Source organism: Pygoscelis adeliae, unplaced genomic scaffold, assembly GCF_000699105.1.
Source record: "Pygoscelis adeliae isolate BGI_AS28 unplaced genomic scaffold, ASM69910v1 Scaffold107, whole genome shotgun sequence".
In the NCBI taxonomy this organism is placed as follows: domain Eukaryota; kingdom Metazoa; phylum Chordata; class Aves; order Sphenisciformes; family Spheniscidae; genus Pygoscelis; species Pygoscelis adeliae.
The window spans coordinates 24084-36635 of record NW_008825151.1 but is presented as its reverse complement, the minus strand read 5'-3'; positions in this window follow the sequence as shown (position 1 = coordinate 36635).

Here is a 12552-nt window from a genome sequence, read left to right as displayed (position 1 = left end):
CGTATAAAAATTTTAGATGAATATAGTAAAAAGGGGCTGGAGTTTTCTGATTGTTATCCTACAGCAGCGAGCAGCTTGGATTTCCATAATGCTTTTCACAAAGTGGAACATCTTGTAGTGCTTTGCAAAGCATTTAATTACCGGTAATGCTGACACTGCGCTTCTCTGCCCTGGCATTGAAAGGCAGTATCAGAAAAAAACAATATTATTTCGGTTTTAAGCAGGAACGTTTGGAAACCTTTCAGCTTTCAAGAGCAATCCTAAGCTTCTGGAAGGTCAAAAAATCCCAGAGACATCTGCGGTTGAGTTCACCGATACCCTTGTATTCCTCAGCCTGCAGGAGCTATTTTAATTAGGGGAGGAAGGTTATGATGGAGCAGGCTTTTAACAGCCAGTCTCTGAAGTGCTAAAACATTTCCGCAGGAAAGGGGTTTGTGTTGTGTGGGTTTCTCCCTTTCACGCTTTCCAGCGCGAGGATTAAGAAAGCGGTAGCGTAAATACGGCAGTTTGTACTGGGTTTTTTGGAGCACAAACTAAGCGTTGTGCTTCAAGGCCTGCTTCCATAGCAAGGAGCAACCTTAATTCAGCGTTGGGATCATCGAATCATAGAATAGTTTGGGTCGGAAGGGACCTCTAAAGGTCATCTAGTCCAACCCCCCTGCCATGAGGACATCTTTCAAGGACATCTTCAACTAGATTGGGTCGCTCAGAGCCCCGTCCAACCTGACCTTGAATGTTTCCAGGGATGGGGCAGCCACCACCTCTCTGGGCGACCTGTGCCAGTGTTCCACCGCCCTCATCGTAAAACATTTCTTCCTTCTATCTAGTCTAAATCTACCCTCTTCTAAGTTTAAAACCATTACCCTTTGTCCTGTCGCAACAGGCCCTGCTAAAAAGTCTGTCCCCATCTTTCTTACAAGCCCCCTTTAAGTACTGGAAGGGGGCAATAAGGTCTCCCCGGAGCCTTCTCTTCTCCAGGCTGAACAACCCCAGCTCTCTCAGCCTGTCCTCACAGGAGAGGTGTTCCGGCCCTCTGATCGTCTTCGTGGCCTCCTCTGGACCTGCTCCAACAGGGCCGTGTCTTTCCTGTACTGAGATCCTACTCATCTCCGTGCAGAGTATAGTCAAGAGAAGTTGAACATCTCCCTGGGCTCCCTGGAGAAGGCAGAGGGACTGAGCAGAGGGTCCTGCTTGTCTCTGTTCGGTGGGTGGTAAGATCTGGTGTGCTGGCGTCGGGTACGTGACGGTGTCAAGAGCAGCGCGGAGAGGTTCCCGTGATAGATGAGGATTTGAAGATAAAACCCAAACACCTGTCAGGCATGGCTCAGGCGTAGTTGATCCTTCCCATGCATAAAATGAGACCTTGTCAGTGAAATAAAATATTTATGGGGAAGGGGAGAGAATTTACAAATACCGGGAGAGCCGTATAGCAGCGTCCTCAACCGTGAGAGCCGTATAGCAGCGTACTCAGCGGCTGAGGGGTATGACATACCTGCCGTGTGTTATATGGGGGGCAAAAAAGTGTTTCCCAACGAATGCCGGTTCTGTGCGTGTGGGAATTGTGCTAAATAACGGTGCCTGCGGAGCTGGACTCCCTTTTGCTTGCGAGATGCTGGAGAGAAAATAGAGCTTCCTGGTGCTCGTGTGGTCTTTGCATGCTGAACAGTTCCAAATAGTCTTCCTTTTTTAATATTAATTCACATACTGTGGAGTCTTTTGGGAGGCCGAGAGTGTCGAGACCCTTATTCAATATTTATAGTGGTTCTTGCTCTTGCCCTGAAACACCAGCTCGTTTTCCTCTTGGATTAGGTAAGTTCTTAGTGTTGGAAATCATTGTGTAGTAGTAGTATTTATTTTTTTTAAAATGTGGATTTTTTTGGTGGTGTTGACTGTCTGTTCCAATTTAACCGGAACAAGGTTTTTAAAGGAGATGACTTACATGTACTTATTTGTGCACAACATAAACAGCTTGAAGGTGTACCTGCAGCTGATTTCTAGAAGACACAGGTGGGGCATGATATAACCTGGTGATGTTAAGTAAGAGGCACCCTCCACCCCTTTTTCTAGTCACAGGCTTGATGTCAGATAAAGAGAAGAAATGTGATGTGTTTAAAAAAAAAAATAATAAAAATAAAACCGTATTTGGGTACAAACACTTGTAAACCGTATTCAGCCAGGCTCACTGAGCACTGATTGAGCATTCACTGGAGATGCTCAGCGCTGCACTTCTTATTTCTAAAAATACTTCGTCTCCGAGCGCTGTCATTTGAGGAATTTCTCCGGTGGGGAAAAAAAATAAAAATGCCTTTTAGCTACACCAGAGCTCTGCAGAAACAGCCATTGTAGATGGTGGGCGATTAATTAACTGCTCGAATCAACCCCGTGCTCCTGCTAAGGGTCGCGATCTCGGTGTTAGAGCAAGCGTGTTTCAGTCGGTTATTTCTTAGCCCTGTTCTGAAATGGCAGCCTTTTTATTTGTTTATTATTGCTCGGGTCGTAAAGACGTCCTACATCATCATGAAGAGGCTGCCATTCTCTGCCGCAGAAATCAAGATAAGCTGCGAAAACAGAGTTAATTGGCCCTCGTAAATAGTCTGCCTTTGCTGACAGCTCATGCGGTGCGTATTATGCATACCAGCAGCAGGAAGACATTATGTAGTTTTATAAACCAATTCAAAATAGTTTAAAAAACCAAAAAAAAACAAAAAAACCCCCCCCCACCCAAAAAAAAGAACCCACAACCAAAAAACCCTCCACAAAAACCCCACCGAAACCTAAAATGCAGACTTTGTTCTGCCTTTTTTTTTTTAATTTATTTTTTCAGTCCTCTCCCCCTCCCCTTGTCACTTTTAATTCTAGTAGTAGGCAAAGCTCTAGAGGCTTAGAGACTCTTGTGGTTGGTCGGTCTCATTAGACAACCTTTATCCTCCTGCAGGATAAAGTTAGATTTAAGACTAATACCTATCGGTCCTTTTTGGCTGCTCTGGAGTAAATTTTGCATTTCAGCAATTTTTTTTTTAATTTAAATTTTTTAATTTAAAAAAAATATTTTAAAAAAATATTAAAAAATATTTTAAAAATATTATTATTCCCTCCCCGCCTCTGGTTTTTGATGTTGTTGTAGTACTCTGTCGTCGTCATAGCTGCAAGATACAACCAAACTTGCCGCCTGGCAATCGCAACGCTTACGCACCTCACTCTCCGCCTCAGTCCTTTCTGGAGGATTAGGAGCATTTCACAAACGAGGTGCTCTCTAGAGGCCAAGAGAAGGTTTGCTTTTCTAGCCAGCGTTGGGGTTTTTGTCTCCTGTACAGCAGACGCTGGGATGATTATAGAGACTTCTTCCCTTTCTGTGGAAGGCCGCGGCTCTTGCCAAATGGCTGTCCATCTGTCTCGCCAGAGCACTCGACTCTTCCCGTGTAGGAAGGGAAAAAAAAAAAAAAAAAATTAAAAAAATAGTTCCGCTTTTCAACTGCAAAGCCGAGATCCGTGTTGTATCTGAGGGATGCTTAGCGGTCAGGAATTAATCGTGATATAGAAGTATCGTCTCTTTCGTGGCAGAGGGGTCCCTTGCATGGGATTCGTATTTCAAAAAGGAAGAGAGCAGCCTTTTAAGCATTGTTTGGCAGATTATTCTCTAATTAAATATTGAACATTTAGTTCTGAAGGGAATGGTGGTAACTTTTGATGCTCAGTTTGCTACAACCTTTGAGGAGCTTGATTTTTTTTTTTTTCCCCTCCCTAAACACTACCTAGCAACAACTGAAAACATCAATGTGTTATCAACATTGTTCTCACCCTAAATCCAAAGCACAGCCCTGTACCAGCTACTAGGAAGGAAATTAACTCTATCCCTGCTGAAACCAGGACAATCTACAAAGGTCAAAATGGCACTTAACACGCTAGCTTCTTTTATTTCCCCAGTCTGCTGTATCTTCCGTGTTTTGGATAAAAATGTCACTCTAGATTAACTTTCAGCATCCTTTTTGTCCTTCAAAGGGGGCGTATCAGCTTTTCAACATCCTCTGGCCAGTGACAAACGCAGCGTAAGCTGGAATAACATAATAATATACCACGTGGTGGTACGTCAACTACCTTCCTGAAGATTTTTGGTGTGTACGGATGTCTGAAGTGTGTGTTTAATTGTCTCGATGAACTTTTTTCGGACTAATACGTCATCTTAGAATATATATCCAGCATGCTCCATTTGGGTGAAATTGCTTCTCCGCGTGTCTTCGCCTCCTGTAACAGCCTTGCTACAAGACTTTTCTATCTGCCGCGCAAATATGCTTCTTGAACACCATCCCAATTATTAAGGCCAATTAGGAACGATGGTAGAGCCTGCCGCGTAAGTTCCACGTGTAGCATGGATTGATTAATAAGCAGCATACTGGATTACGAGCCATCTCTATAGCTTTACATTAATAAAGGGAAATACTCCATTGCTTCCTCGCACGGTGCAGTTATCTGGCGAGATGCACTTAAACGCGACGATCTTAAAGGGCTTGTTGATGTCAGGCTGGTTTTTTTTTATCCTGCAACAGGTTTGATCCCCATAGTACAGGGAAGGTGGACACCTTGAATGCTGTAAGGTTCCTAGAGTAATTTCTGCAAAACTACAATTTGGGTTGGAAGGGACCTCTAAAGGTCATCTAGTCCAACCCCCCTGCCATGAGGACATCTTTCAAGGACATCTTCAACTAGATTGGGTCGCTCAGAGCCCCGTCCAACCTGACCTTGAATGTTTCCAGGGATGGGGCAGCCACCACCTCTCTGGGCGACCTGTGCCAGTGTTCCACCGCCCTCATCGTAAAACATTTCTTCCTTCTATCTAGTCTAAATCTACCCTCTTCTAAGTTTAAAACCATTACCCTTTGTCCTGTCGCAACATGGGTTGTAGGAGAAGAAATGAAGCTGCATTTTGGCAACCCCAGGCCAATTGCTAGAAGCTCTTCGCTGACCCTCTGCATTTTTGGGCCGTGAAGCTAAACCGTTTGGCAAGCAAGGAGAAAATAGATGAGTTAGCAATTATCACAAAGGCTCAGGAATACCTTGCGCTCTTTAAAGTGTAATTTTAGACCTTTGGGTAGGGCGCAGTAAAGTGCCGGTCTTTACATCTGCCGTATATACGTGTTTGCACTGGGCTTGTTTCTTATTGCTATGCTGATTGACCTGGCATCCCCTGACAAGTGTCCTCAGCGAGGAGGGGTTGGGGTTTTTTTTTCCTACAAACTTCTGATTTCGTGGCACCTGTGGCTTTCTGATTTTCTGCATTAATCAGGGAAGGCAGTAGAGATCCTGCTTCAAGCTAATAGAAGAAATTGCGAGGCAGGAAGAAAGGAACACGCAGTAAGCTTTGCGCCATTGTTCTGAACAATTGCAATTTAAAGAAAAAAAGTCATTAATCTTGATGCCGAGGGGTTCATAAGTCTCTTTGGAAACTGCTTCATGCTGGGCAAGAATACATGGCTTTGTGATATGCTTTTATTACTTTGTGCAGCACGTGACTGAGACTGGCTTTGTTTTTTCTCCCAGCTCTGCTGCGGATTTAGGTCCCGGCAGCGGGGCAGAGGGTAGAGGCGATGGGGAAACACTGAATAAAACCTGAACGTTGCGCTTGCATCGCAAAAGCGGAGCCCTATCATGCGTTGCTTGCGTTTTTGTTGGTCGTTCTCCATCCTGCCTTATTTGCCGTGCTATCTGCAGACGGTGGATTATCTATTCGTGACAGCGGTAGAGCTTGTGGGGCTCCCAAAATGAGCTGGAATTTGGGATGCTGCTTTGATAAAGAATTCATGACGCGGTTTTCCTTCAACAGAAGAGGAAGGTGTTGAGCGGTACAAACCAGGCGGTCCTCTACTTACAGTCAAAAATCTTCGCTTCTCTCTGGGCTGGTCACGCGTAAGCCCTGTTCCAAAGCGAGGCGTGCATACGGTGTTCAGGGGAACATGCGTAGCTTTTTACCTTGATACCCTTTGCAGCCCAGAATAGTTGTTCTTTCTTGGTGCTGCGGCCTTAGAAGTGCTCAGAGCCATCAGAGAGAAAGGCAGCTGCACGCTCTGGAGAGATGAACCAGCAATTGAGAGGGAGAGCAAGAAGGTATCGCTGCCGGTTTTCAGCAAGAGAGACTTCCCAGTGGCTAACAAAATGGCTTTCAGTGATGCTTTACAGAGATCAGCTGATGAAGTGCGCTTTATTGGATTACAGAAGAGTCTTTCCATCCCAGTAGACTGATTTTTCGCAAGTATACCTCTGTCAGTGCCAGCAACGAATGAGTTCGTTTAGTATTAATGCATTTGAACAATCTGAATGTTCCCATTAATTCCTCAAATGCAAATGAGCAGGACTGCGGTTTAAGTGTAAAGGGTGCTTTCTTTCCTTTTAAGCAAAGACATTTATTTAAAGTCTTGCTAAAACAGTTTAAAGCAGCCTCCTTATTCTTAAGGATTAAATTTTGGGCACCCACAGTGTTTTAGTGGAGGGGTAACGTGATTTATTTTGCACTGCGTAAAGATGAAAGGAATGGCATAAAGAAAAAAAAAAAAGAAATTAAAAATACATGTTGATGTTATGTTGATCTCGGCCTCCTAGTACAGAGCTGGAAAGCAGGAGAGCGATTAGCTTTACAGCGATGGCACTGAAATCCATTGCTCAGTGACTAATCTTCAGTCAGCGACTGGGAAGAAGGGAAGTTTGGGAAGAACGCAATATTTCTGGGGAGAGAGAGACATATTTTTCTATACAACCCACTTTCTTCGTATTGAACCAAAGGTGCTTTTCGTCTGAATATTGTTCTTTTGTTAATGCACTGTCTACAAATACTATCATTTCATTGTCAGAGTAATGACATACCTGCCTGCATTCGTACTGAGCGTGCAATTTTATGCTTGTTAGGCTTTGAATGGTGGGAACGGTGGTGGCATGGGATTTGTAATGCAATTATTGTCTGCCAGCCTTGTTATAAGTGTCATTAGCTGTCATCAATTGTAAAACATTTTGGGCTGGTTAACGAGTGGAAACAGTAGAGTTGGTAACACTTAGTGTTGAACATCTTCTAATAGTGGTAGGTGGACACTTCATTACTTGGTGTTTCGCTTCATAAAAATCCCACTTTTCCCTCTTTCAGTAATGCGAGAGAGAAGAGCTGATGCGTAATGATTTCTTTTTAAGAAGGCAGCACCGTGACACCCAGTATCGCAATCCGATGTTGATTCAACCGTGACTCAAAGCGAAGAGCGCTCCAACCTGAGTCATCCGCAGCATCTCCTACAGCCGCTCCGTATGTTCATCTCGGTGGGTTCCCGTGCAGGCTTGGCCTGCAGACAGCGCTGTTTGGTTTGAGGTCATAATTCACGTGGGACGGACACCGTGCTGACATTTTAAGAGGACGCTGGGAACTGCTGAGAAATGCTTTTAAGTAGAGGCAGTGGATGGCACTGGGAGAAGTAGATGTTCTTCTCTTTACAGCAGCAATAGCTGTTTATAGTGTCTGTGGTGCAAAACGTGACCGGCGCTGAGGGAGATGGTTTAGTGCTGGACTTGGCAGTGTCAGGTTTACGGTTGGACTCGACGATCTTAAAGGTCTTTTTCCAACCTAAATGATTCTGTGATCCTCTGGGATTTTTAATGCCACTGAAGGAGCCCGCAAGCAAGGTCAACATTTTTTGTGTTCCCTGCTCAGTCCGTCACAGTGTGGTTTAGGGTGTCCATCTTCTACAGGTCGTTCCAAGCAGTTCGCTTAACGTCTCAGCTGAATGTCTTTCCAAACAGTCTCAAGTCACGTAATGACTGTGGTCTGGTTAGTGTGAATTAATGGCCCGTCATGACCGCAAGAATGGGAAAACCCGCAGAAGTGGTTTCAGAAAGTAGTATTATCTGGGGAGAAACTGCTGTAGTGTGTGTGGTGGGGTTTGGTGGTTTTTGCTTAGCCTGCATTGCAACGGTGTGATGGTATCTGCAATGGGAACGTTTCTACGAGTAGTAAGCAAGTAAAGACACACTGCTGGTATTTCTTCTGCTTTATCCCCCTTTTTCCTACTGGGGACTGTGCGCGTGTACAACCGTAGCTGCATTCCCGAGATTTCATTTTGCAGCCTTGTAACAGAGACCCAGCGCACGGGCAGAGCGCCGCCACTTCCAGTTGCGATGCTAAAGCTCTTTCCTCTGCAGGAGGTTTTGTTAACTCATAAAGTTAGTAGATAATTGTGCAGAACTCCGGATTCTTCTCCGCGGAGAAAACTCTGCAGTTTTCCAAGTACTTCCCAAACATTTGCCTTCCAGCTTTAAACTCAGAAGGATTTCCACAGCCCTGTTAGGAAAGCTCATGTAGCCGCCGTGCGGTTGGGAGGTTGCCATTGCAGGTGGATCCCCAGCTAACGGCAACCGGGATTCTGCTCCTTGAGGTACTGGGAAAGGGCTGCGTTGTCCCTTTCTACTGCCCGTCGCCAACAGCAAACTCCTCACTCTAAGGTTCACAAACGCACGTCAAACCCGCGCGAGTTCACGAAGCATCACTGGAAGGGAAACACTGATAGAGGACGTAGTGCGATGAAATCGGTCCTTTTGAGTAGCTTGCAGAAGGCCTAAGCGCTGTCAAAATCCCACAATTAATAAGTCAGTCCCTTGAGCGTGGTTCGGTGAACAGTAAACGCACTTTTCCATTATGTTTTGCAGAGAAAGCGGGTGAGTTCTTGTGGTTTGAAGAATCGTCCCGTATTCAAAGACTGAGTAATAAATTTCTAATAGCGTTTGGGTTTTTTTTTTCCTTTCCTCACATTTGACATTCTCTTGACCTCCAGCCACTGCTTGTTTCCACTCTTTCATTAAGACTGCTTTAAGAGACTCTGTGAGCCTTTTTAACAGCATAATAGAGCTCTCTCAACGTATTTCCTCATACAGGATGTTTTAGAAGAGTGTGTAGCTTTTCAGTGGCAATACTGTAATTATTAGTGTGTAGCAACCCCAGAGGAAAATGCTGCTCCAGCAGTCTTGACCGCTAAGGCGAGATCATCCAAGAGGTGCTACAAAACTTAAGTGCCGGGACAATTTCTTCTTGCGGCCGAGACTGGCATCAGATAAGCTTTTGCAGTGAGCTGTAGAGTACTTGGTCTTAAATCTTCGTAACAAGCTCTCCCTCGGTTTGTTTGGCACAGCCTGGTGCATGGGGTTGTTCCTCCCCCGGTGCAGGACTTTGGGCTTCTTCCCCGTGTTGAACTTCATGAGAACCGTCAGCCTATTTCTGCAGCCTGTCGAGATAAACAGCTAGTTGCACTGAATTAACGAAAAGAAAGGCCAGAATTTGCTTGTGTTCTGTAATCGTCTTTTGGAATAGAGCAGATAATCACATAAAGGGAAAAAAAAAACATAAATAAGCGTGTTAATTACTTTTTGAAAGACTACAATAGCTAACATAGTAAGCGCCCAGTGAATTGTCCTTGCTGATACTTTTGTGAGCGTTTTCAGCGAAAAACGCACTAATACCAGACTCTGGAGGTCCGTGGACATCCCCCTGTGTCAGATCTTAGAGCGCAGCGCCATTTGCGTGCGGTTTGTAACCGAAACGTGGAAGGTAATGGAAGTGATCTCGGGGACATTTCGTGCCGGTTTGGCTGAAGTGGTGACGAGGCCGTTATAATCCCTTGCCACGGTCGCGCACCCCTCTTGAAAGCTGCCTTGTGACGGAAGAAAGTGGCCATCGCCTCTACGTGACACCAGCGTAAGTAGGAAATGCAAATGCAGTGCTAAGAGTTTCGTCGCAAAGTTCTTCATCGGAGGGCCGCCACAAAGTGGAGTTGGCTGCATTTCATCCAGCCGCTGCGCGAGCGCCGCTTCAGTGGAAGTCAGAAAACCCCGCCGCTTGTCTTTTTATGCAAAGCAGCAGTAATCTGGCTCTGAAGCCCGCAGGGAGATGCGCCGTCTCTCGCAGGTACGCTTATCAGGATGCCGCAGCTCCCGGCACTGCGGCACTTCGGCAGCGTGCCATTCGTAATTGGCCCCTTTTTGCTATTTTTAGCACCGGCGCTTTAGATCGCTGGCTTCTACGCAGAGTCTCGTGGAGCTCTGGGCAGTCCCTTCTCCCTCTGCGTTAACTCCAAGTGCATTAACAAAGCTTCATGTCGGGGGTTTTGCACAGGCATGCAAGTCTGCGTACCTTTTTTTTTTTTTTTCCCTTTTCTTTTTCTTTTTTCTCTCCAGCAGAAGAACTGTTAATGGCTGGCTGTAGCAAGTCGTCCTTTAGCGAGGGAGCGAGCTGCAGGGAATGCGATACCTGCTTTGGAGGAATGTTGTTCTATATGGTGCATCTCTCTCTCTCTCTCTTTCCATTTCGCAAAGCCTTTATGAAATCCCCAGCCGAAGGCAGGGCAGCCAGTTCACAGACTTCCACCCTTAATGATTTAGACCGTTGCAGGCCCGAGGGCAGACGGGCACAGGGGCAAAGTGCTTCTGTTCCCTAATTTTTGCAATCCCAGAAGCTTCCCCTTGGAATTTGCATCCCTGAGGCCGATATTTATTTGCATGGGCTTTTCCACTTGGAGGCTGGGAGGCAGCGAGACATGAAACCCGTGGAATTGAAGGACTGACAGTAGGCTATGGGATGGTAAGAAGCCGGCAGAGGTGGGTCAGCTCAACAGCTGAACACGAGCGGTGGCACAGCACGGGCTGCGACGGCATCTGCCGAGCGTGGTCCGCAGGGAGGAATCCTGAATTCTGTTAACAACGCTACCCGCCGTCTCCCAGAGCATCTTCTGCAGCTAAATAACCTTCTCAAATTTGTCATTTTCCACATATGGCAGGATGCTGGAATTGGGTTTAGGCGGAGGAAAGGTCATAATTGGACCTCTTTTATATTTTCTACTGGGCCGAGCAATGGAAGGCCTGGGGGAGATGTGAAGTGGCAGACTACAGGTTGCCAGGTTGTTTGGAAAACTGTTTTAGAAGGCCTCACAGTTCGTTGTGATGATAGGAAACTAAATTAACCTTAGCAAGTAGGACCGTGCTCGAGTGACCAGATTAGGCAAGACTGCAGAGTGTGCAGGGATGGTTCATTGTTTACCCAAATACTTGATGTTAAACAACTGAGGGGCAATTAACCGTACCGCAAATATTAACTGTCCGTATCAGAATGAAGTCATACGCGATGGAGGCTTAAGACCCTTGACTCATCTTCCCGTCCTCTCTACCCACAGAGGGATATTTTATGGCGTTTTGTGTTACGGAGGTTGAAGTATGTCTAGACACTGTCCACAAAAGGTCTACCCAGGCCCTTCTAATAAGGTGATTTCGGTGTAAGCAGCAAAAGTTCCCCTTTTCAGCGTCATAAAGAGCCATTTGTGTTTTTTATAGTCTTGTAAAATGTGTCGCCAAATTGCTTCAAGACTATCCTAAAAGAAAAACTCCAACAGCCTCTTTGAGGCGTTGAGAGAGTCTCGAAAGCTGGAGCTGCTGTTTTCTTCGGTGGTTGGTGCATGGTGTTCTACACAGCAGAGTCCTCTGCTTCCATCACGCCTCTCTTCCTAAATTTCCAGACACTTAAAGAGCCGTATTTTTGCTTTGTTAAAAGGCCTCAACGTTCCCATCTCCTGGTCGGAAGTTCTGACCAGGAGCCATTTTCTAGTACGGAGCTACAAACTTTCAGGGATTTTGCTGGCATTAATCCACCAGACCCAACAGGGCCAAGGATCCGTTCCATCAGGGATCTGATTTGCCTTTCCTGAGTAAGAAGGTGTGATCTAAACGATACAGCACTTTTCTACTACGATCATTATGTCCTTCCCTTGAAGGAACATTTTTGAACAGTGCTGTCCTGGTCTTAATTGTGTTTGTCTGTGCGTGTTAAGAAATCAAAGAATCAACGTCTAAAAAAAAATGCATGTTCATCTTAAATTCACTGCCCCGTCAGGACGATGTGCTTTATGTATTTCCAGGAGTTTCCTTGTCAAATAGGGGATGTTAAGAGTCAGATAATCTCAAACAGTCCTTGCGCAAGTGGGAATGACAAGAAAATTCTCTGATTCCCACAGATTTTCAGAGGTGCCCAGGGAGGCTCCGCTCTTGCTAGCAGAGCATCACCGGCAGCGTGAGGTTCAGATCAGCCGAAGGTGGAACGGGTTGTGCACCAAATTCCCCTGTACAAGCAGCAGACGGTGAAGCCCGCGAGATAAAACCGATACGATTTTACACGTAATGAAACACTTCCCTGGGTATGATGTGCTAGGGCTTGGTGGTGGGACGTGTTGCAACTCATAACAGATCCTCCAATAAAGAATGAACGCTCCTAATTGCTAATACTGGCTGTGTTCGAGTAGCCCCCGTGAAAGATATACAGCATGACTAAGAATAGCTCGTTTATCAGCGTGGTAACTCAAGCAGCATTATCTCCAGGCTCCCCGTACCAGAAGCTGCTCTGTCCTTAAATAAAACATCGATATATAATTCACTCTCTGCTTTTCATCAAGTACATCTTCAGGAGACCCTGGACCATTCGTCAAAACCCACAGGAGTTATTTCTGTTTCCTAATTTACATCGGTGTCCTGGCTACCTCAAACACAGAT